Genomic DNA, 25,985 nt, shown 5'->3' with positions numbered 1-25,985 from the left:
CGTCTCTACTAAAAAATACAAAAAACTAGCTGGGCGAGGTGGCGGGCGCCTGTAGTCCCAGCTGCTCGGGAGGCTGAGACAGGAGAATGGCGTGAATCCGGGAGGCGGAGCTTGCAGTGAGCCGAGATCGCACCATTGCACTCCATTCATCACACTGTCCATGATATAATACATTTTTTGCTACCCTCCACTGAATTACATGGCCTACTAATAATTCCCTCATTATCATTTCTTTTAAACAGACTTCTCTGTTTTCCTGTCACTATCACAAAGATTATAAGCTTATGGATATGGCAAAACTTGCTGGTTCTCCCTTCCCATGCTCCCCTTGTAAGGGCATCTCTGGAAGATGTGTGGTGCAAGAAATGAGGTAAAGAAGCAGGCCAGGCACTGTGGCTCACTCCTGTAACCCCAGGACTTTGGGAAGCCGAGGTGGGCAGATCACTTGAGCTCAGGAGTTCAAGACCAGCCTAGGCAACATGGCAGAACTATCTCTACCCAAAAAATAAAAAAAAAATTAACTGGGCATAGTGGCATGTGCCTGTAGTCCCAGCTACTCCGGAGGCTGAGGTGGGAGGATCACTTGACCCTGGAAGCAGAGGTTGTGGTGAGCCAAGATCACGCCACTGCACTCCAGCCTGGGTGACAGTGAGCCCAATCTCTCCACCCTGCGCCCCGCCCCCACAAAAAAGGCTAAAATTAATTCTGCTTTCACTATCTTCAGTAAATAGTCTGGTACTAGTGGAGATAAACTCGTAATTTTAGAGATGTTTCACAAACTTGTTACTTGACTTGCTGTTCTTTACCATCAATAAATGAACTAGTACAGTTGATGGTGATCTGCAAAACCAAAATCATATAGTCATTTTTTCATAAGGAAATTCTAAAATGAAAATGGGTTAGACTGATTCATTATTTAATAATCTCAAATAATAAAGTGTGCTAATAAAATAGACAAATATTAACTACAAACCCACAATGTACCTTATACTTAGACTCTAGAGTCATACTAATTAGTCATTTCTAATCCCAGTTTTGCTGCTTGCTAGCCAGGTAACTGGGGAAATTGTTTAACTTCATAAATACCTCTGTTTCCTCATGCACAAAATGGTTACAGAAACACCATCTACCTTGCAGGATATTTGTTAGAATTAAAATATTTATATATGTAAAGTATTTAGAATAGTGCCTGACACATAGAAAATGTTCAATAAACATTTGCTACCATTATTATTCTGGGCACTAAGTTTGGTGTCTATGGTGGAAGAGAATGAGTCCCAAAAAAATTTCAGTATGTTACATGATGATTCTATCTCTTCAAAATAAAGTATCTGATCTTAAGATGTACTGTACAAGGCTCAATTATTATGTTATTCAAAGACAACAGGTTCATCTGTTTACTGAGCTAGAAACATAGCATGTAGTTTCACTTTCTAAAATGCAACAGCTATGTTAATTTTTTCTTTTTTTTTTGAGACGGAGTTTTGCTCTTGTTGCCCAGGCTGGAGTGCAATGACATGATCTTAGCTCACTGCAACCTCCACCTCCCAGATTCGAGAGATTCTCCTGCCTCAGCCTCCCAAGTAGCTGGGAATACTGGCATGCGTCACCAAGCCTGGCTAATTTTTTTGTATTTTTAGTAGAGACGGGGTTTCTCCATGTTGGTCAGGCTGGTCTTGAACTCCTGACCTCAGGTGATCCACCTGCCTCGGCCTCCCAAAGTGCTAGGATTACAGGTGTGAGCCACCTTGCCCAGCTGAAATTTTTTTTATCATTAACACTTGAAGTAGGCCGGGCATGCTGGTTTAAGCCTGTAACCCCAGAACTTCGGGAGGCCAAGGCAGGTGGATCACCTGAGGTCAGGAGTTGGAGACCAGCCTGGACAACATGGTGAAACCCGGTCTCTACTAAAAATACAAAAATTAGCTGGGCATGGTGGTGGGCATCTCCCAGCTACTACTCGGGAGGCTGAGTCAGGAGAACCCAGGAGGCAGAGGTTGCAGTGAGCCAAGATTGTGCCATTGCACTCCAGCCTGGGTGACAGAGCAAGACTCTGCCTTTAAAAAAAAAAAAAAAAAAAAAAAAAAAAAAAAAACGCCGGGTGCGGTGGCTCAGGCCTGTAATCCCAGTACTTTGGGAGGCCAAGGCGGGTGGATCACCTGAGGTCAGGAGTTCGAAACCAGCCTGGCCAACATGGTGAAACCCCCATTTCTACTAAAATACAAAAATTAGCCAGGCGTGGTGGCATGCGCCTGTAGTCGCAGCTACTTGGGAGGCTGAGGCAGCAGAATTGCTTGAAACTGGGAGGTGGAGGTTGCAGTGAGCCAAGTTCATGCCACTGCACTCCAGCCTGGGCGACAGAGCAAGACTCCATCTCCCTCCAAAAAAAAGCAAACTTGAAGTAATAAAATAGGCTTCATTTATTTTTATTTTTATTTTTTTTTGAGACGGAGTCTCGCTCTGCCGCCCAGGCTGGAGTGCAGTGGCCGGATCTCAGCTCACTGCAAGCTCCGCCTCCCGGGTTCACGCCATTCTCCTGCCTCAGCCTCCCGAGTAGCTGGGACTACAGGCGCCCGCCACTGCGCCCGGCTAGTTTTTTGTATTTTTTAGTAGAGACGGGGTTTCACCGTGTTAGCCAGGATGGTCTCGATCTCCTGACCTTGTGATCCGCCCGTCTCGGCCTCCCAAAGTGCTGGGATTACAGGCTTGAGCCACCGCGCCCGGCCAGGCTTCATTTATTAAAAAAAAAAAAAAAATTGGGTACCTGAGATTATTCCAAAATATTTCCTAGCAGGAAGGGGAAGGGAATAGGCAAGAATTCTGGCAGCAATAGGCTGACAGATCTTGCACCTCCAACTGGGCCTGTTAGAGTCCAGTATATCTTCATTACGGATTACCAAACCATTTGTTCTGAGAGCACTTATTTATGTATAAACATTTATTCATTCATCAAACCAAAAAATAAATTTTTTCTTCGTGAAGCTTTCAAAACGGACACAGTAGAAAAATATAAACTAATAAAACGAGACCAGGGAAGTTAATAAATTTTTTAAAAGGCCAAGAACAAAAAGAAAGCTAGAATATAGGTGTGCTAATCAGACTGTCACTTACTGAGGCTGAGCTGTAAAATCAAAGAGCTGCCACTGATTTTAATCTCCAATGACAGGCTCTATCTACATAGGGTACACAATGATTCACAGTATAAATGGGAAAACATTAGGACAGTAAAATGAGATGGGCACTAAGAATAGCCAAGAAAGAGAAGATGAAGCAGATACAACACCATACTCAAAAGAATTTTAGAAAGTCAGTAAGTATACAGGATCCAAGAGAGGCTAAGCACCAGGTCCTAGACCCTAAACTAATAAGCATCCAAAACCTACAATGGACAAGGTGCAAAACAGATCCCTAAGTGATTCAGAGCCAGAACACATCCGTGTATAGTCACACAGAACTCTGCATCCATACCACACAGCCACAGGAAGAAGCTGCCTTAATCAAGGTGTTTCTCCAGCGTTTAAATAAAGTCCTTTCCTCTCCTCATTGACTACAGTTACAAACAGTATGTGCAGAGAACTGTTTCATCCCCACTCAGCTGACAAGTTCTATTCCCAACACTGCATGCTTATGACTCATGAGGGGATGGGGGAGGGGAGTGAAAGGAAACTGTAAAACAAAGCAACAAACTTAAATTTAGACTTAAACTGACCAGGAGTAAGGAATTCATCTCTGTTTAATTAGAACATCTCACAGCAGATCAAGAAAGTATTCTTTTAAAATATAGTAACAAACCCAGTATCTTCTGAAAATAACCTGAAATTTGTCTATATGTCATGTCTTCTGCTATTCCTTAAATAGACATGACACCAAAAGGCATTACAAGGCCTCTGTAAGGCCAAACTTTACAAAGTACTCAAACAGCGCAAACAGCATAGGTTGCTGTGGGGCCCAAAGCAACAGGGCATTCCCCATAGTTCCTTTCCTGGCAGACAGTGAAGTCAACACACTTAACCCCTACCGCGCTCTTCCAAGATGTGTACTAAATCATTTCTTAAAGGGGTGGAGGTGCCTCATCTTTTTATAATCAAATTTTATGTCAAAAAATTTGTGTGTCAAGAAAGGAATTCAATTCCACCCCTAAGAGCTGTTCTTTGTGACCTGTAACAAAACAAAGAGAAAAAAAAAAACACTACTACTTCAATGTGGTATGTTTCTAAGGGAACCCAAAGACCATTTCTGACATCACATTTCCCTGTTTGGTACCCTCTAGCCAAGATGGTGTTTTGTTAAATAATACAAATCTTGTCTCCTCGCCCCATCCCTAACATCCTGAAACATTATCTACAATTTACAATTGACTAACCTAAACACAGCAAAACAACAAAGACAAACGAGTCACCTCTTTCACTTGAAAACCTCAGTCCTCCACAGAAACGCACACAGACAGACAGATGGACGCACGTAAGAACACAAACTGCGCGCCCTGGCTGAGTCCTGAGCAGGTCTGAGGCGGTGCGGGTGCCAAAGGGCGGCCACACGGCCTAGCTAGTGGGCTGCTCCTGCTGTTGCTGTACAAATATAGAAAGCTGAAAAGTGGAACAGCAGCTTCAGCAGAACAGATTCTGCTCCGTGCTCAGAGAGGGAGGAGCAGGGAACTGAACAGCTTTACCCATACATGGTTGCTAAAAGGGGGACATTAGTGAAAGCCCAATTATCTCACACACATGCATTGTGTTCACATGCTCCAGACAAAAAACAGAAACACACAGGCTGGTACTTGAAGTAAGGTTTGAGATATTCTATTTCAGTCAAGGAACTTCCAAATAATTTCACTCACTGACACCAAGAATCCCTCAGCCATGGGAAATGGAAAAGACATTTGAAAACCTTTACTAGGTCAGATTCCTACCAGATCAGCAGTAATGGTGAGGCTCAATTTATCATTTAAATCCTAAAATTTAACATGCAAAAAAAGGTTACTCTCCATTAGTGTGAACAATGTTAACTTTCACTAGCTCCTTGCTGCTTTCAGAATGAAGGTCTCATTCCAACCGTGTATGTTTTGAGCTCTTTTTTATTTTCTGGTTGATACAAGTTAAAATAAACTCTAATATAACTGTTAAAATCTGTGTCTCAGGATGATGGCTTATATAACCAGAAGCCAAATATTTGTGTTCCAAAAATTATTTTACTTAGAACAATTCATTCAGATTCACTTCAATGTGAAGTATGTGAAAAGCTTAATTGCTGACCAGAGTGAACTTTCCAACAATAAGAAATGCATGGCTGATTGGCTCAAATGATTCTATTCTTCAGCCCTTACTGAAGTATTTAGTGCATACCACCTATGTACTTTATTTCCCCCTTATAGAGATGGGGTTTCATCATGCTGCCCAGGCAGGTCTCGAACTCCTAGGTGCAAGTGATCCACCCACCTTGGCTTGCCAAAGTGCTGGGATTACTGGCGTGAGCCACCAAGCCCAGCCTGGTTATGTATTTATTCAGTATCATAGGGGCTACAGCACAAATGAAAATCACACTATCAGTGACCTCCAATCTAGTTCCCAGATGAGATTAACACGAGATATTAATAATAAAGGCAGACAGTACATGACTACTGCACTAAAGTGTGGGGTACAAACTATAAATGCTATACACATTAAGAGAAGAGAGGCCGGCCTTGGTAGCTCACACGTGTAATCTCAGCACTTGGGGAGGCCGAGGTGGGTGGATTACTTGAGCCCAGGAGTTTGAGACCAGACTGGGCAATGTGGCGAGAACCCGTCTCTATCCACAAACAAAAGAAAAAAAAAGGAAGAAAGAAAAGAGAGAAGAGAGACTGAGAACAGAAAGACAGGCCTAGACTTTCTTGCTTATCCCACCTACCAGAACTCTCATAATGGGACCTGCGCGCTGGGAGTAGTGGCTCACATCTGTAATCCCAGCACTTTGGCAGGCCAAGGTGGGCAGATCACCGAGGTCTGGAGTTCGAGACCAGCTTGACTAACAGGGAGAAATCCTGTTGAAAATACAAAATTAGCCAGGTGTGGTGGTGCGTGCCTGTAATCCCAGCTACTCGGGAGGCTGAGGCTGGAGAATCGCTTGAACCTGGGAAGTGGAGGTTGCAGTGAGCCAAGATTGTGCCATTGCACTCCATCTTGGGCAACAAGAGCAAAACTCTGTCTCAAAGAAAAAAAAAAAAAAGGCACCTGCAATATCTTAAATGTGAAGAATACAGGATTTGAACTAGATGATTTCTAAGGTCCCTCCATTTCTGAAATTCTGAGTTTGTAGTTTCAACCTAAAATGTTTCATAGTATGAGATTAATGCCACACTACTTATGGAAGCAAAATTATAGTTTTTGCCTACTTTAGAGAAAACATATTCTAAAGAAAGATAAAAATAAATTCAGACCATAACTCAGCATCCACTGTAACATTTCTCATATAACACTTTCAGGAAAACGTTCTTCCATCTGAGACATTTCTGCCTAGCCTGTTGAATAAATTTTAAACCACTATTAAGAAAAAAAAAAACCACAAAACCCTGTCACAGGGAAATAAAATGGTGGAACTAGAAATGTTTATGCTAATATAACTATGAGATCCTTGATTATACAACACTGCTCAGTTAACCAGTCATCAAAAGGAGTTCCAGGCCAGGCAGTGGTGGCTCATGCCTGCTATCTCAGCACTTTGGGATGCCGAGGTGGGCACATCACCTGAGGTCAGGAGTTCGAGACCAGCCTGGCCAACAAGCTGAAACCCTGTCTCTACCAAAAATACAAAAATTAGCTGGGCATGGTGGTGCATGCCTGTAATCCCTGCTACTCAGGAGGCTGAGGCAGGAGAATCACTTGAACCCAGGAGGCACAGGTTACAGCGAGCCGAGATTGTGCCACTGCACTCCAGCCTGGGCGACAAGAGCAAAACTCCATCTCAAAAAAAAAAAAAAAAAAAGCTCCAAAGAAAAAAGCACTGCCTAGCTCCTATCCATTACTGAGTACATAGCACGATTTCAGCAGTGGAGGCACATTCATGTCCCATAAAACAGATATGCAAGTATTCAACATGTTATTAAAAGCCTCTTAACACTTAACCTAAGGAGACCTCGTCTCTACAGAAAGTAGTAAAAAAATTAGCCGGACATGGTGGCACGTGCCTATAGTCCCAGCTACTCAGGGGGCTGAGGTGGGAGGATTCCTTGAGCCCAGGAGGTCAAGGCTGCAGTTAGCCGTGATTGCGCCATCACACTCCAGCCTGGGTGACAAAGTGAGACCCTGACTCAAAAAATAAAAAAAATTAAGTAAAAGCCTGTTAACTGGGCCAGATGTAGTGTTTCACCCCTGTAATATCAGCACTTTGAGAGGTCAAGGGAGAGGATCACTTGAGACCAGGAGTTCAAGTACATCCTGGGCAACATAGTGAGACCCTGTCTCTACAAAACTTAAAAACAAACTAAGTCTCTTCACTGTATATACTGGCTTATGTACTTAATTTTTTTAAGAATCTGAGCAGTCCTATTATAGCAACTCTGACTTCCCAAAGAGTAGCTTACTGTGAATTAATATGCGTCTTTCGTGTTTAAGATCACAGCTTTAATTGCCTATCTACTAAAAATACTTGTGTGAAGACAACTAAGTAAAAATACAGAACACAAAGCAGGCCAGGTGCGGTGGCTCACGCCTGTAACCCCAGCACTTTGGGAGGCCAAGGCGGGTGGGTCACCTGAGGTCAGGAGTTCAAGACTAGCCTGGCCAACATGGTGAAACCACATTTCTACTAAAAATACAAAAATTAGCTGGGCGTGGTGGTGTGCGCCTGTAATCCCAGCTACTTGGGAGGCTGAGACAGGAGAATCGGTTGAACCCGAGAGGCGGAGGTTGCAGTGAGCCAGGATTGCACCATTGCACTCTGGCCTGGGCGACAAGAGTGAAACTCTGTCCCCCATTCCCCCACCCCCGACAAAGCAATACACCACATAATGTGTACACCAAGAGGGATTGCTCCAAGTATAACCTCAGAATCAAAATGACTATAAATATGTATAATATGTATAATCAAAATGACTATAAATATATATAATATAAGTATGGCCTTTGATAAGTCAGTTCTCCTCCCTTATTTCCTCGAGAGAAATAGGGGATTGGACTAGATCAGGGGTACACATCTACGGCCCACTGACATTTCGGGAATTCAAAAAACTTCCTTATGTTATGTGTAAAACTCTACCTCTGTATGCATTTATAAGGAAGTGGATTCACAACTTTTACCAGATTTTCAGTTTAAGGACTCAAGACAACAATATACAGTTATTCCATCTCACATTTTTTTTTAAAAGTTAAAGTTTGGCCAGGCACAGTGGCTCACACCTGTACTACAAGCACTTTGGGAGGCCAAGGTGGGAGGACTGTTCATTGAGGCCAAGCGTTTTAGGCTGCAGTGAGCTATGATTGTGCCACTGCACTCCAGCCTGGAAAACAGCAAGATCCTGCCTCTTAAAAAACAAAAGATAAAAATTGGGAGGTCGAGGCAGAGGTATCACTTGAGGCCAAGAGTGTGAGACCAGTCTGAGCAATACAGTAAGACCCCATCTCCACAAAAAAACAAAAGCCACAAAAATTAGCTAGGCATGCTGGCACCCGCCTGTGGTCCCAGCTACTCAGGGGGCTAAGGCAGGAGGATCATTTTGATTCCAGGAGCTCAAGGCCGCAGTAAGCTATGATCACGCCACTGTGATCAGGGCAACACAGTGAGACCCTGCCTCAAAAAAAAAAAAAAAAAAAAAAAAGGTAAAGCTTCCAGCTTTTACTTTTACTTTTACCCAGGCTAGGGTCCAGTGGCAGGATCACTGCTCACTGCAGCCTCAACCTCCTGGGCTGGAGTGATCCTCTCACTTCAGCCTCCCAAGTATCTGGAATTGAGTACACATGTGTGCCACCTCACCCAGTTTATTTTACCTTTTTTTTTTCTTTTTTCTTTTGAGACAGTCTTGCTCTGTAGCTCTGGCTGGAGTGCAGTGGCACAATCTCGACTCACTGCAACCTCTGCCTCTCAGGTTCAAGTAATTCTCCCACCTCAGTCTCCCAGGTAGCTGGGACTATAGCTCCTGGCTCCAGTTTCTACTTCTAATCCTACCTTGGAGCAAAGAAAGTAGGAGACAAGGCCAGGCGCAGCGGCTCATGCCTGTAATCCGAGCACTTTGAGAGGCTGAGGTGGGTGGATTACTCGAGGTCAGAAGTTCGAGATCAGCCCGGGTAACATGGCAAAACCCCATCTCTACTAAAAACATAAAAATTAGTGGCCAGGCATGCTGGCTCACACCTGTAATTCCAGCACTTTGGGAGGCCAAGGCGAGCAGATCACATGAGGTAAGGAGTTCAAGAGCAGCCTGGCCAACGGTGGCAAAACCCTATCTCTACTAAAAATACAAAAATTAGCTGGGAGTGGTGACACACGCCTGTAGTCCCAGCTACTTGGGAGGCTGAGGCAGGAAAATCACTTGACCCAGGAAGCAGAGGTTGCAGTGAGCCGAGATCCTGTCACTGCACTCCAGCCTGGGCAACAGAGTGAGACTCCGACTCAGAAAAAAAATTTTAAAAATTAGCTGGGTGTGGTCGCGGGTATCTGTAATCCCAGCTACTGGGGAGGCTGAGGCAGAAGAACTTCTTAAATCTGGGAGGCAGAGGTTTCAGTGAGCCAAGATCACACCACTGCTCTCCAGCCTGAGCAACAGGGTAAGACTTTCTCTCAAAAAAAAAAAAAAAAAAAAAGAGAGAGAGAGAGACAAATACTTGGGCAGGGGACATGACACCAGAGTATGAAAGACTGGAATGAAGAGGACTGATAATAGGTAGGCAAACAAAGCCACCCATCCTGTCAGCAGGAGAGGTACTATATGAGAACAGCTATTGCCTTATGCCTCAATTTGTAAAGAGTATATAAAAGAAAAAATTAGCCTTCGTCTAAGACAATTTTAAAGTGTCTGTTACTGAATCATTTAAGCCTAAAATTTTTAGGTTCTCATGGCAACCTAAATCATCCCACTGCGCATATTGTATATAAAGTGCATATTTAGAGGCTTAACTAGTAAACTCAAAATGTGACATATGTGCAATGTGGGCGACATTATTCTGGGAACCTTAACTTCAAAATCTTCCACATTTTATTCTGCAGCCCCAAAGATGATATAATAGAGTCAACTATGCAGAAAATGCAAGCTCAAGGAAGAAGAGGTACAAAGAACATAAACAGAAGCAAAGACATGAAAGACAAGAAGAAAATTCAGGCTATCAGAAAAAAATTCTGAACATGGCTCTCTACCACTGTGAATCAACCTGTAAATGAAGGCTTAAAAAACAAGATTGCTACTGAGGACATATATCAACATAGCATTTAGGACATGCTTTAATGTGGGCCCAGTCAAAAGAGGACATAGTCACAGATCAGACAGTTTGGTAAATGTGGCACCGACTCCACGGCAGTCTAGAAAGGACGGTGTTTCTCTTTCGCAGCAGCTCACAGAATATAGCTGTTTAGAATTAAGAAACAGTATCAGAGACAGAAGGATGGCTGTGAGACATGAAAACTGGGAGAGAGGACCAGATTTTAAGAGGAAGAAGGCTGGGTACATGCCTGTAATCCCAGTACTTTGGGAGGCCAAGGCAGGAAGATCGCTTGAGACCAGGAGTTTAAGACCAGCCTGGGCAATACAGGGGGACTCTGTCTCTACAAAAATGGAAAAAATTAGCCAGGCATGTGCCTGTAGTGCCAGCTACTTGAGAAGTTGAGGTGGGAGGATCGCTTGAGCCCAGGAGGTCAAGGCTACAGTGAGCCACAATTAGGTCATTGCACTCCAAGCCTGGGCGACAAAGGAAGACCCTGTCTCAAAACAAAAAGCCCGGCATGGTAGCTCACATCTGTAATCCCAACACTTTGGGAGGCCGAGACGGATGGATCCCCTGAGGTCAGGAGTTCAAGACCACCCTGGCTAACTTGGCGAAACCCCATTTCTACTAAAAATACAAAAATTACTCAGGCGTGGTGGTAGATGACTGTAATCCTAGCTACTCGGGAAGCTGAGGCACGAGAATCACTGAACTCGGGAGGTGGAGGTTGCAGGGAGCTGAGATCACGCCACTGCACTCCAGCTTAGGTACAGCAAGACTCTACCTCAAAAAAAAAAAAAAAGAAAAGAAAAGAAAAAAACAGGCCAGGCACGGTGGCTCACACCTGTAATCTCAGCACTTTGGTAGGCCGAGGTGGGTGGATCACGAGGTTAGGAGATAGAGACCATCCTGGCTAACATGGTGAAACCCCATCTCTACTAAAAATACAAAGCATTAGCTGGGTGTGGTAGCACTCGCCTGTAGTCCCAGCTACTCTGGAGGCTGAGACAGGAGAACTGCTTGAATCCGGGAGGCAGAGGTTGCAGTGAGCAGAGATCGCACCACTACACTCCAGCCTGAGCAACAGAGCGAGACTCCATCTCAAAAAACAAACAAACAAACAATAAGACCCAAAATATTATTTTTGAACCCCAAACTCACTTTTGTATAGATATACCCACTCTAGAAACAATGACAAAAGCATTCGCAAAATGCACCACAAAAACACAAAATAACTTGCCTACTTGGCTTCTGATTTTGCCTTAGAAGTATTTTTGAGGCCTATTCTGACATTCTTTAGCTCAAAATCATCTCCTTATATTAAGCACACTGTAAAGCACTTTAAACTCAATATAGCCTTTATCATCATCTCTTCCCTTCCACCTGTTAAAGGACTAGCTTGTTCCAAATATGGCATTATCTTTTCAAAGTTCTAGGGTTTAGGCATGACATAATTCCTTTAAAGAATTATTTGTCTTGTCATGACTGACAAGCATGACTTAAATGGAGATAAACAGGCTACTGGAAAACATTCGGGAATTTTTCTGATTTACAACTGCTTTTTTTTTGTTTGTTTGTTTGGAGACAGTCTCACTCTGTCGCCCAGGCTGGAGTGCAGTGGTGCAATCTCTACTCACTGCAACCTCTGCCTCCTGGGTTCAAGCGATGCTCCTGCCTCAGCTGACTGAGTAGCTGGGACTACAGGTACCCACCACCAGGCCTGGCTAATTTTTGTATTTTTAGTAGAGACGGGGTTTCACCATGTTGGCCAGGCTGGTGTCAAACTCCTGACCTCAGGTGATCCACCCATCTTGGCCTCCCGAAGTGCTGGGATTACCGGCGTGAGCCACCGTGCCCGGCCTACAACTACTCTTTTATGATGAGAGAAAAAACAGTATATAGCTTTAAAATGGGAAATCCACATAAAACTATCCTCCATTTCAACTCCAGTAGAGGGGCTTTTGCCATTAAACAAGTAACCTCCACCTGAGGAAAGAGGCAGATGCTGCCTGCACAGGATGCTATAGAAGGGATTCCTTCCATGGATAGAAAGTTTATCTGCATAACTTCTATAAAGGTCCTTTGCTAACCTCAGAAACCGATTTCACATGAAAAGTAGAGGAAAGGTGAATCCAATGTGTGGGTAGAGACAACAGAACAGTGCAGGGAAAATTCCTGCTTCTATCTCTATGTGAATTTAAGTAAGGCATTCCATGTCCCTCATTTTCAAAATGATAGGATTAAAGAAGAAAAAAACATCTGAAGTTTCTAACATTTTGAGCCTATGGCTTACTTTTGCTCCCTCCTAAGGCTGCCTGGGCCACCCACCACCTTCCCACTGCTGCACCTTACCATAATTAGGCAGCTTTTTAAAGCTTCTAATTAACGGAACACAGAAATTAAAACCTTAAAACTTTCTTTTCTATTTCTGGCTCATTGCAAATGTGCAACAGCATTTTATTAAGGAGTTGTTAATGCCACACAGTTCTTGCTATACTGGCTTTTCTTTGAACCTCAGTGACAGTTACACAGTGACAAGTTGTAAGCAAAGAGGCTGTTACCATGGGAACCCACTAGGATTCCTGGGGGTGGATCCAGAAGACTTTTTTTTTTGGTCACAGTATTTTTTTTTTTTTTTTTTGATGTTCTGGATCTGGCAATTCAGAAAGCTGATCTTATTCTTTCAGCAAGCTACCATCAAGAAATAGTACCATACAATATACATTTCTGAAGAAATATTGGACCAAGCGCAGTGGCTCATGCCTGTAATACCAGCACTTTGGGAAGCTGAGGCGGGTGGATCATTTGAGGTCAGGAGTTCAAGACTAGCCTGGCCAACATGGTGAAACCCCGTTTCTACTAAAAATACAAAAATTGGCCAGGTGCAGTGGCTCATGCTTATAATCCCAGCACTTTGGGAGGCCAAGGCGGGCAGACTGCCTGAGCTCAGGAGTTCACAACCAGCCTGGGCAACACGGTGAAACCTCCTCTCTACTAAAATACAAAAAATTAGCCGGGCATGGTGGTGTATGCCTGTAGTCCCAGCTACTCGGGAGGCTGAGGGAGGAGAACTGCTTAAACCCCAGGAGGCGGAGGTAGCAGTGAGCCGAGATCACACCACTGCACTCCAGCCTGGGCTATAGAGCGAGACTCCATCTCAGTAACAACAACAACAACAACAATAATAATACAAAAATTAGCTGAGCATGATGGCAGGCACCTGTAATCCCAGCTATTTGGGAGGCCAAGGCAGAAGCATCGCTTGAACCTAGGAGGCAGGGGTTACAGTGAGCTGAGATTGCTCAAGTGCACTCCAGCCTGGGCAACAGAGCGAGACTCTATCACCAAAAAAAAAAAAAAAAAAAAATTTAAAACTATTTTAGTGACACTATCTTGCAAAATAGTTAAATATATTCAATTCTTAGTTTTTCCCCTCCCTCTTCATAAAAGCAGTTACATCAATATAAACTCAACTGAAGTTTCTACGACCTATGCATGCTGCTATTTCTTTCCAGACTACAATATAAGTTATATTTAGCATTTTTTCTTTTTTTGTGGAGACAGAGTTTCACTCTTGTTGCCCAGGCTAAATAAAGTGCAGTGACGCAATCTCTGTTCACTGCAACCTCCGCCTCCCTAGTTCAAGCTATTCTCCTGTCTCAGCCTCCCGAGTAGCTGAGATTACAGGCACCTGCCACCATGCCTGGCTAATATTTTGTATTTTCAGTAGAGATGGGGTTTCACCATGTTGGCCAGGCTGGTCTCGAACTCCTGACCTCAGGTGATCCACCCGCCTTGGCCTCCCAAAGTGCTGGGATTACAGGCATGAGCCACTGCTCCTGGCCATATTTAGTATTTTTTCTATGAAGATTTCAATGTTTTCCAAAGTTCAAGAAATCTCAGCTTCTCTACACAATTATGTTAGAAATATATCAGACACAAAATTATAAAAAATAAAGCCGGCCAGGCACGGTGGCTCACACCTGTAATCCCAGCACTTCGGGAGGCCAAGGTCGGGGGATCACAAGGTCAGGAGACCGAGACTATCCTGGTTAATCTGGTGAAACCCTGTCTCTATTAAAAAATACAAAAAATTGGCTGGGCGCGATGGCTCACGCCTGTAATCCCAGCATTTTGGGAGGCCGAGGCAGGTGGATCACGAGGTCAGGAGATCGAGACCATCCTGGCTAACATGGTGAAACTCCATCTCTACTAAAAAACACAAAAAATTAGCCGGGCGTGGTGGTGGGCGCCTGTAGTCCCAGCTACTCGGGAGGCTGAGGCAGGAGAATGGCGTGAACCCGGGAGGCGGAGTTTGAAGTGTGCCAAGATGGCGCACTGCACTCCAGCCTGGGCAACAGAGTGAGACTCCGTCTCAAAAATAAATTTAATTAATTAAATTAAATTAAATTTTAAAAAGCCAAGGGAAGTAAAAGTTCAATCTCCAAGTATGCCTCCAAAACTGCGGTGTGTAGATAAATGTGATGTTAAATTACATTTAGGGAGATGAACTGACACTCCTAGCTAAATGTGTGTTGCCACTCAGTTCCCTGGAGACTCATTCTGTTAGAAGATATCTTAAGAAAACAGATCGTTTACAAGTCTGATCTGTGGATCTGGTTTTTTCAGAAGTGGAACAGTCAGAATTAGGAAAAAAAAATTTTTTTTCCCTAAGTCGGAAGCTTACTGGGAAAGGGTTAAATTAAGTCTTCCCATAGATCTAGCTTAGCCCAGAGCAAACTTATACCAGACAAATGAACATTAACAAAAACAGCACTTGATTTCACAGTAATAGTCTAGAACTTCAGCTACCCTAGGCCTGATCCATAATAATTTGAGCCAGAAAGTACCTGGCACAAATTTCAAGAGTATCCCTCACACTAATAATAACTACTGAAGCCTAAATATAAATTCCATTTAAATAAAATGTGTTAAAAACCAAACTCAGAACCAATTCATACAACAAATTCACAAACCAAAAGGAAAAAAAAATGGTTCTATGGAGATAAGATATACCATTAACTACAGTAGGCAATAGTTATCAAGACACTCCACAAAAATATTATGTCTTGGGCTGGGTGAGATGGCTTCATGCCTGCAATCCCAGTACTTTGGGAGGCCGAGGCAGGCGGATCACTTGAGTTCAGGAGTCTGAGACCAGCCTGACCAACATGGAGAAACTCCATCTCTACTAAAACTAGAAAATTAGCCGGGCATGGTGGGGCATGCCTGTAATCCCAGCTACTCAGGAGGCTGAGGCAGGAGAATCGCTTGAACTCGGGAGGTAGAGGTTGCAGTGAGCCAAGGTTGCACCACTGCACTCCAGCCTGAGCAACAAGAGTGAAACTCCGTCTCAAAAAAAAATCATGTCTTGTTTTGCTATATTTACTCACCTAAGCTTTCTAACTTAGGCCCACAAAGAGTTTTTTTTTTTTTTTCTTGAGACTGATCTTCACTCTGTAAGCCCAGGCTGGAGTGCAGTGTGGTGCGATCTCAGTCACTGCAACCCCGTCTCGGTTCAAGTGATTCTCCCTCAGCCTGCTGGGATTCACCATGCCCGCTCTATTTTGTGAGGCGGGGTTTCACTGTGTGTTAACCAGGATGGTCTCGATCTCCTGACCTCATGATCCGCCCGCCTCAGCCTCCCAAGGTGCTAGGAATTATAGGCATGAGCCACCCACTGTACTCCGTGTAAGAGTTTGTTTTTAAATAGTTTCTGGCCAGCACGGCAGCTCACGCCTGTAATCCCAGCACTTTGGGAAGCTTAGGCAGGTGAATCACTTGAGGCCAGGAGTTTGAGACTAGCCTGGCCAGCATGGCCAAACCTCATCTCTACTAAAAACAGAAAAAAGATAGATAGATAGATTAGACAGACAGACAGATAGATAGACAGATAGTTTCCCAATGCTATCTATAACCCAAATTAGCTCAGTAAAGAGGTTTGCAAGCTTTTTTAAAAAACTGCACTTATAGGCCAGGCGTGGTAGCTCATGCCTGAAATCTCAGTACTTTGGGAGGCCAAGCTGAGCAGATCACCGGAGGTCAGGTCAGGAATTAGAGGTCAGCCTAGCCAACATGGTGAAAACTTGTCACTACTAAAAAAATACAAAAATTACCTGGGCATGGTGGTACACACCTGTAATCCCAGCTACTCGGGAGGCTGAGGCAGAGTTACTTGAACCTGGGAGGCAGGAGCTGCAGAGCTGAGAATGTGCCACTGCACTCCAGCCTTGGTGACAGAGTGAGACTCCATCTCAAAAAATAATAGTAATAAATAAAATCGCACTTGTAATGTATGCAGAGGCTATTAAGCAGAAACAGCACACAATAAAAACAATGAATACATAATAAACATAATGTCTTTCCATAATTATTTCCCATAAACTTGAAAGAGGAAGTAGGAAGGACAAGCCCACAGTATAGTTTTGGCACGTAAGTTTAATATCAGACAGCCTAGAAACAAAAAGGAGAAAACAAGACATGAGAGGAGGCAAACTCTTGGATGCTTTATTCATTTTTACTAGTGGTTTACTATTTCCTCGATTTTATTTGGAAAAGCATGTCTTGGCCCAGAAAGGCAAGAGTGCAGACCGCCAGCAGTATCAGATTCTCCTTTTCTTATTTTCTGGAGCTATTGAAAACTGAGCCAAAATCAGAGTTGTCTAGGAGCCTTCTGACTGTTCAGGCAATGTAAAATACAAGGTTTCTAGATCAGAGCTCCAAAAGGTTTTTACAGTACAAATCTTTTTTTTTTTTTTTTTGGGACAGAGTCCCGCTCTGTCGCCCAGGCTAAAGTGCAGTGGCACCATCTTGGCTCAGTGCAGCCTCCACCTCTTGGATTCAAGCGATTCTCCTGCCTCAGCCTCCTGAGTAGCTGGGACTACAGGCACACACCACCACATTCAGCTAATTTTTGTATTTTTAGTAGAGACAGAGTTTCACCATGTTGGCCAGGATGGTCTCGATCTCCTGACCTCGTGATCCGCCTGACTCAGCCTCCCAATGTGCTGGGACTATAGGCGTAAGTCACCACGCCAGGCCTACAGTACGTTATCTTAACCATAATGTCTTTTGATGGAAAGCTGCTTATGCTTGTTTCCAGATAACTCCTTGGAGTTTTAAAGTACTCCATCTTCAGAAGACAATGACTTAAATTCACAGAATTTCAATGTTAAGTCTTTTTCCTATTACTAATCCTTAATACTGAACTGTTCCAAAACATAAAATTAAAGTGCCATTTAACATGGAGTAGTCAACAAATAATTATCAGATATCTACTTTATGCAAGGCCCCAGTGCTTAGGTAAACTATAGACTGTAAAATTTCCTCTATGCACAGCATTGGGTTTAGCACAATACACACAACACATGAAGGCATAATCTTATTTTTATTTTTATTTTTTTAAAGAAATGGGGTTTCACTTTTTTGCCCAGGCTGGCTGGAGTACAGTGGCACAATCATAGCTTTCTGTAACCTCCAACTCCTGGGCTCAAGGAGTTGAGTCCTGCCTCAGTCTCCCAAATAGCTAAGACTATAGGTGTGCCCCACCATGCCTGGCTAAATAATTTTTTTTTTTTTTGTAGAGACAGAGTCCCTGTATTTGCCTAGGCTGGTCTCAAACTCCTGGCCTCAAGCAATCCTCTTGCCTCAGCCTCCTAAAGTGCTGGTAATGCAGGCATGAGCTACCACGACTGGCCCATAATATTGTTTAGATATATTTGCAATCATCATTTGACCTCTGATATCAAATAATATCTTCTAGCTTTTTCTATCCTACATATCTATGTATGGAAGACAGAATGTTGATGTTGGCTGTGTACCAGGTTGCATATAAATCTCCATTTCAAAACTGGCTTGTCTCTTTTTAATTCCTGCTCATTAGTATTACAGGGAATTTTTACATTTCTCTGGAATAAAGTCTTTCAACCTAACAAACCAAAAGATCACAGGGAAAAAAAATCACGTTAGAAGCACTAAACTGTCTTTCACAGAGCTTCCCCCTCTCCCTCATTAACATTTCTCAAAGAGAAAAACACCACTGTGATGCTCCTCTCACAGATCATTCATGAAGTTACTGAGCTGGGACCAGACAGACTCCATCAACTGGGCACACAGCCACTCACCATTACCCTTTGTTTAAAGTCTCAACAGCCATTCAACCCACATTATTGTGTTCCACTCAAGCCCATCAACATTTTTTTAAGAGGAAACAATCAGAAAACTAAAACAAACGCCACTTAACTAGAAATGAAGAAAAGACTGAATCCATATGCCTCACAAACAAAAATTCTCTAAAACTGATGGCTCACTTTAAGTTTCCTATCTGAAATAGCAGTATTATTTTTAACAGGCTCATATTCCTAAAAAAAACAAAAACAAAACAAACAAACAAAATAAACAAATAATCATAAAAAACTTGTTAAAAAAATAAACTCATAATCTTGATCTAGCAAAGCATTCTAAACACCAAGCGCAAATGCATATACTGAAGGAGTCAAGACCTCCAGCAGCCTTTTGCCTGGGGCTAAGGAGGGCATGGGGGTGGGCGGGAAGAGCACTCTTTCAAACGACTGGTGCGGTGGCTCAAGCCTGTAATCCCAGCACTTTGGGAGGCCAAGGCGGGCAGATCACCTAAGGTTGGGAGTTCGAGACCAGCCATGGCTAACATGGTGAAACCTCGTTTCTACTAAAAATACAAAAAAATCAGCCAGGCATGGTGGCGCACACCTGCAATACTTTTTTTTTTTTTTTTTTTTTTGAGACTGAGTCTGGCTCTGTCGCCCAGGCTGGAGTGCGGTGGCCGGATCTCAGCTCACTGCAAGCTCCGCCTCCCGGGTTCCCGCCATTCTCCTGCCTCAGCCTCCCGAGTAGCTGGGACCACAGGCGCCCGCCACTTCGCCCGGCTAGTTTTTTGTATTTTTTAGTAGAGACGGGGTTTCACCGTGTTAGCCAGGATGGTCTCGATCTCCTGACCTCGTGATCCGCCCGTCTCGGCCTCCCAAAGTGCTGGGATTACAGGCTTGAGCCACCGCGCCCGGCCGCACACCTGCAATTCTAGCTACTCAGGACTATTCTAAACTTCAAATTTTATAAGTGCTGTGCAGAGCTCTGTACTAAGTCTAACTCAAAGTTCTTTTGGCTGAAAATAACAGATAGCTTACACAAAAACTAGAACTAACTGAAAGAGTACTAGACCATCTCAAGAACTCCAAACAGGCCCACACCTGGAAAGTCTTTAGGCATCCAGATTTGTATTCTGCATGTGGATGGCTGCCCTCTCTCCAGAACTGCATTTCTAGTCTATGCTTCTTTCCAGATGAAATCTACTTACTTCTCCCTTCCTACGGAATGACCTTCACCGCTTCCACATGTATGAGCCTGAACTTGGCTGCATACCAGCATCTGACTTTATGTCCTGAGTTCTCTGAATGCAGGTGACAATTTGTATCCTAAAGACTTGAATCTCGCCGGGCGCGGTGGCTCAAGCCTGTAATCCCAGCACTTTGGGAGGCCGAGACGGGTGGATCACGAGGTCAGGAGATCGAGACCATCCTGGCGAACACGGTGAAACCCCGTCTCTACTAAAAAATACAAAAAACTAGCCGGGCGAGGTGGCGGGCGCCTGTGGTCCCAGCTACTCGGGAGGCTGAGGCAGGAGAATGGCGTAAGCCCGGGAGGCGGAGCTTGCAGTGAGCCGAGATCGCGCCACTGCACTCCAGCCTGGGCGACAGAGCGAGACTCCGTCTCAAAAAAAAAAAAAAAAAAAGACTTGAATCTCAGTTCCGATCTCAAATTCCTAGGACAAAGCTATTTGCCCAGCTTGGGCCAGGTGTCCACCTCTGGTGCAATAAGGTATTACAAGAGGGGCTAGATCACTAGGTATAATTAGAGTAGGAACTATGTGCCTGAACCACTCCCCTAAAGTATATGCAATACACTAAGCAGCAAGGCAGTTTCCATCCTCAAAAAGCTTAAAATCTTGCTGAAATAATAAAATACATCAATAAAATACTAAATCAGGTATGGGAATGAATGGACAGGAAAAGCCTCATGAAAAAGGTTAGCTGTGCACTAAATGACAAACAGATATTGAATCATGAGCAGGGAGGGGCTGAAAAGCATTCCTAAACACGAAATGTGATATCTGCTCCTCTTGCTCTAGCCATCTAGGAAATATAGACCTAAGGGATAAATAATCTTTTACCACATAAACAGCTTCCAGTAAAATATCCTTGTTGAAAGCCTACTATAAGGCTTAAAATGACTTTGAACACAAAGCAGTGCTGCTTCATCATGCAGTAATCACCCACTAGCTGACAAATGTCAAAGAGTTATGCATTTTCAAGCTGTCACCACCACCCTGACTTCCTTTCACTCCCCGGCCCCCACAAGACTCTTGCTCAGAGAGCACTCAAAATCTGACAAGCAGGCTGGGCGCAGTGGCTCATGCCTGTAATCCCAGCACTTTGGGAGGCCGAGGTGGGTGGATCATGAGGTCAGGAGTTCAAGACCAGCCTGGCCAAGATGGTGAAACCCCATCTCTATTAAAAATACAAAAATTAGCTGGGCATGGTGGTGGGCGCCCATAATCCCAGCTGCTTGGGAGGCTGAGGCAGGGAGAATGGCTTGAACTTAGGAGGCGGAGACTGCAGTGAGCCAAGATGGCGCCACTGGACTCCAGCCTTGGCGACAGAGAGAGACTCCGTCTCAAAACAAAAACAAAAACACACACAAAAAAAACCAACAAAACAAAACAAAAAACAGGCAAGCAGCCAGTAAATGGCACAGGTGTTTCTCACTGAAACTATCCCACCCAATCTAGCATGGTAAGTTAGCAGCAGCAACACCCAGATAGAATTCATCTGGGAAAGAAACACCAGCTGCGCTATGTGACTGCAGTGTGAGGGAAGGCGGCCGGAGCAGAAAAGTAGAATGTTTCCCATACACAAAAGCTAGAAGTACAAAGAAACTGGAAAAAGCCTACATTAAATTATCTGTACAAAACAGAAATTAACAAAAACTTAACAGATGTCCAAATAATACTGGGTTAAAAAACACCGTCTACTCACAGTAGACTATTAGTCACCCCACATTATCACCAATATCATACATATTCACACAGTCTGCAAGAGCATACCTCAATCTCAAAGGAAACAAAAAGGTAATAAAAGAAGAAGAAAGTGGTGACAGTTTCTAACTTAATGATTATTTTGCTGAAGAGCAGCAATGTTACTATGAAAATGGAAACTACTTGGCCAGGGGTGGAGGCTCACACTTGTAATCCCAGCACTTTGGGAGGCCAAGGCAGGCGGATCTCCTGAGGACAGGAGTTCGAGACCAGCCTGGCCAACATGGTGAAACTCCATCTCTACTTAAAATACAAAATTAGCTGGGCATGGTGGCGCATGCCTATAATCCCAGCTACTCGGGAGGCTGAGGCAAGAGAATCGTTTGAACCCAGGAGGCAGATGTTGCAATGAGCCGAGATCTCGCCACTGTACTCCAGCCTGGTGACAGGGCAAGACTGTCTCAAAAAAAAAACAAAGATAGAAAATGTAAACTACTGACCTTTCAAAATTAAAAGTATAACACTACAAACTTAGCCCAGGAACCAAAAAACTTTATTTTGCATAATCCTCAAACTAAAGACATTCCCCCTAAAACACAGTTTTCATGGAGTTATAACTTAGAAAGAAAGTAAAATTATTCAACTCGGCCGGGCGCGGTGGCTCACGCCTATAATCCCAGCACTTTGGGAGGCCGAGGTGGGCAGATCACGAGGTCAGGAGATCGAGACCATCCTGGCTAACACGGTGAAACCCCGTCTCTGCCAAAAATACAAAAAATTAGCCGGGCATGGTGGCGGGCGCCTGCAGTCCCAGCTACTCAGCAGGCTGAGGCAGGAGAATGGCATGAACCCAGGAGACGGAGCTTGCAGTAAGCCGAGATCGCGCCACTGCACTCCAGCCTGGGCGACAGAGCGAGACTACATCTCAAAAAAAAAAAAAAAAAAAAAAAAAATTATTCAACTCCATTTTGTCAAAGCTGAATGTAGCTATAAAAAGAAGAACTGGAGGTCATAAAGTTAGTGGAGAGTTCTTTCTAAAGCCGTGTCAGGCTGGGCACAGTGGCTCACGTCAATTCCAGCAGTTCTGGAGGACGAGGCAGGTGGATCATCTGAGATCAGGAGTTCGACACCAGCCTGGCCAACATGGTGAAACCCCATCTCTACTAAAAATACAAAAATTAGCCAGGCATGGTGGCAGGTGCCTATAAACCCAGCTACTCAAGAGGTTGAGGCAGGAGAATCGCTTCAACACGGGAGGCGAAGGCTGCAGTGAGCTGAGATCGCACCATTGCACTCCAGCTTGGGCAACAAGAATGAAACTGTCTCAAATACATAAAGCCATATCTGCACCTATGAACATATCTAAAAGTAGCACATCAAATTCGATTAAGTGAGATCCATCAGGTATCAATGCAATCACTAAACAAAAACTCATCATTCTTGTTGATATTTTCTTTTTTTTTTTTTTTTTTTTTTTGAGACAGGGTCTCCCTGTTGCCCAGGCTGGAGTGTAGTGGTGTGATCTCAGTTCACTGCAACCTCCACCTCCTGGATTCAATCCATTCTTGTGCCTCAGCCACTTGAGGAGCTGGGATTACAGGCACGTACCACCACATCTGGCTAATTTCTGTATTTTTAGTAGAGACAGAGTTTCACCACGTTGGCCAGACTGGTTTCAAACTTCTGGCCTTATGTGATCTGCATGTCTTGGCCTCCCAAAGTGCTGGGATTACAGGCATGAGCCACCGTGCTCTGCTTTAGAAAATATGAAAAGGGATGGACTGTGTTCAGCTTTACAAAATATCAACAGGGCTGGGAACAGTGGCTTATACCTGTAATCCCAACACTTTGGGAGGCCAAGGCAGGAGGATCACTTGAGGACAGGAGTTTGAGACCAGGAGAGACCCCGTCTCTACAAATACTACAAAAATTAGCCAGGTGTAGTGGTGTGCACCTGTAGTCCCAGCTACTTGGAAAGCTGAGGCTGGAGGATCACTTGAGTCCAGGAGTTCCAGGCTATAATTGCACCACTGCACTCAAGTCTGGGCAACAAAGAGAGATTCTGTCTCTAATGGAAAAGAAGGCCAGCATGGTAACTCACGCCTGTAATCCCAGCACTTTGGGAGGCTGAGGCAGGAGGATTGCTGGAGGCCAGCAGGTCAAGACCAGCCTGGGCAACATAGTGGGACCCCATCTCTACAAAAAATAAAATTAGCCAAGCGTGGTGTTGCGTACCTATAGTCCCAGCTACTTGGGAGGCTGAGGTGGGGAAGGATCACTGAGGCCTGGGAGGTTGAGGCTACAGGGAGCCACAATAACGCCACTGCACTCCAGCCTGAGTGACACAACGAGACCTTGTCTCAGAAAACAACGGCAGACCAAAAAAGCCCAAAACTTTACAAATCTGGAACTTAATGAAGTGTAAAATAAACAAATACATACTCATGGCCTCCACAGCACAGCAGAGGTTAAAAAATAACTATAGAATTCCATAAAGAAACCTCCACTTTAAGAAGATTCTAAGCCAATTCTACGACAAGGTCAAAGTTATTTTACAAAGGTCTCATCAAGGAAACTGTCTTCAAGGCAGGCATAATGTTGCCCTCCTGTAATCAATCCCAACCACTCAGGAGGCTGAGGCAGGAGGATTGCTTGAGCCCAAGAGTTTGCACCAGTCTGGGCTATATAGTGGACCCGTGGACCCCTGTCCCCACCCCATCTCTAAAAAAAAAAAAAGAAAGAAAGCTGTTTTTGGCAAATAAGGACTCTTGATACAATACAGTTTACAAAGCAAATAGCTAAAACTGATTAAGTCTTAAATCTGCATTACAACTCTAAATATTAGAGCCCTCCTCCCCGCCTGAACTCGTCACTTTAAACTACAAAGAGACCCAGGTGTCCCCTATTACAAATCCAATATATTCATTTATAATTTTCAGTTTTCTTTGAACGCAGAAGCCTCCCAACACTAGACTCTCACATAAAGTAGAAACAGTGAATATGAAATCCAGGAAACCATATTACTCAAGTATTCCACAAGGAACAATGCCCTGTTTAGCAAAGCATTTCAGACACACAAATCTCATCCCTCAAGCCACAACAGACACAAGAAAATGCAAAACAAAACGCACTCATAAAAGGAAACAAAAGGAACATTGACATACTAGGTACTGCTCATCTACGTATGGCACTGCTAGGCATTTCACCTGTGTTACTCATTTCATTTGGCTGAAACGCATTACTGACCCAAGAGACAAGTGAATGGTATGCCCATTTTACACACGGAAAAAGAAACAGCATTATCAATACTGTATCAGGCACTGTTCGGTGCCTAGCATAAGTTACTTCAATTAATCCTCACATTACTATTCTGAGTTGGTATCTCCACTTTAAAGATAGGAAAACACGCCCAGAAATGTTAAACTGGTGGTACCCTAAATCCATTGTCCCAAGCTGTCAGTTATCCTTACCAGGCTGTGCTTATAAAGCCCATTCAAGTCACACCATCCTTTCAAACCATTTCCATTTTCAGGATTCCACAATCAAAGAATCAACTCTCAATTACAGAAAGACTTAATTCTCCAGATTTTCATCAAAATTTTCTTATTTCTATTCTACTTGCCTTTTGACCATTTCAGTGTACTGTAACTCTAGTATACGTGTTCTAGTAACTATAGCACTATATTAATAGCAATCAACTTTGGGAGGCTGAGGAGGGCAGATCACCTGAGGTCAGGAGTTTGAGACCAGCCTGATCAACATGGAGAAACCCCATCACTACTAAAAATACAAAATTGGCCAGGTGTGGAGGCACATACCTGTAATCCCAGCTACACAGAAGGCTGAGGCAGGAAAATCGCTTGAGCCCAGGAGGCGGAGGTTGCAGTGAGCTGAGATGGTGCCACCGCACTCCAGCCTCGGCAACAAGAGTGACACTCAGTCTCAAAAAAGAAAAAAAAAAAAATCAAAAATCAAAGAATAGGCCAGACATAGTGGCTCATGCCTGTAATCACAATACTCTGGGAGGCCCAGGCAGGCAGATAACTTGAGGTCAGGAGTTCGAGATCTGCCTGGCCAAGCACGGCCAACGTGGCGAAATCCCATCTCTAATAAAAATACAAAAATTAAGGCCGGGTGGAGCAGTTCACGCCTGTAATCCCAGCACTTTGGGAGGCCGAGGTGGGCAGATCACCTGAAGTCGGGAATTTGAGATCAGCCTGACCAACATGGAGAAACTCCGTCTCTACTAAAAATACAAAACTCAGCTGGACGTGGTGGCAGGCACCTATAATCCCAGCTACTTGAGAGGCTGAGGCATAAGAATTGCTTGAATCCCTCCAGGCAGAGGTTGCAGTGAGCTGAGATTGAACCACTGCACGCTAGGCTGGGTGACAGAGCGAGACTCCATTTCAAAAATAAATAAATAAATAAATATTGACCTTCATTCAGAGCCATAAAGTCTCCAATACCCATTATTAAGAGGTAAATAATAAGTTATTAAGAGGTTATTAAGATGTTAATACTAAGGA

At 43.9% G+C, this 25,985-nt stretch overlaps 1 protein-coding gene across 3 annotated transcripts in view; it reads right to left on the bottom strand.

The window, feature by feature from the left end:
* CELF1 (CUGBP Elav-like family member 1) overlaps positions 1-25,985 on the bottom strand; it is a 92,861-nt gene that overhangs the window by 58,656 nt on the left and 8,220 nt on the right. The window contains exon 1 of one of the 3 annotated variants that reach the window (XM_009186080.4): positions 4,400-5,987. The exons of the other annotated variants lie outside the window; for them this stretch is intronic. The gene's annotated coding sequence lies outside the window, so the exon portion shown is untranslated. Of the gene's footprint in view, positions 1-4,399; positions 5,988-25,985 lie in introns of those variants that run through there. 3 annotated transcript variants of the gene reach the window in all.

The sequence above is a fragment of the Papio anubis genome, chromosome 12, assembly GCF_008728515.1.
Source record: "Papio anubis isolate 15944 chromosome 12, Panubis1.0, whole genome shotgun sequence".
Lineage (NCBI taxonomy): Eukaryota > Metazoa > Chordata > Mammalia > Primates > Cercopithecidae > Papio > Papio anubis.
This window is presented reverse-complemented; position numbering and strand designations above follow the sequence as displayed.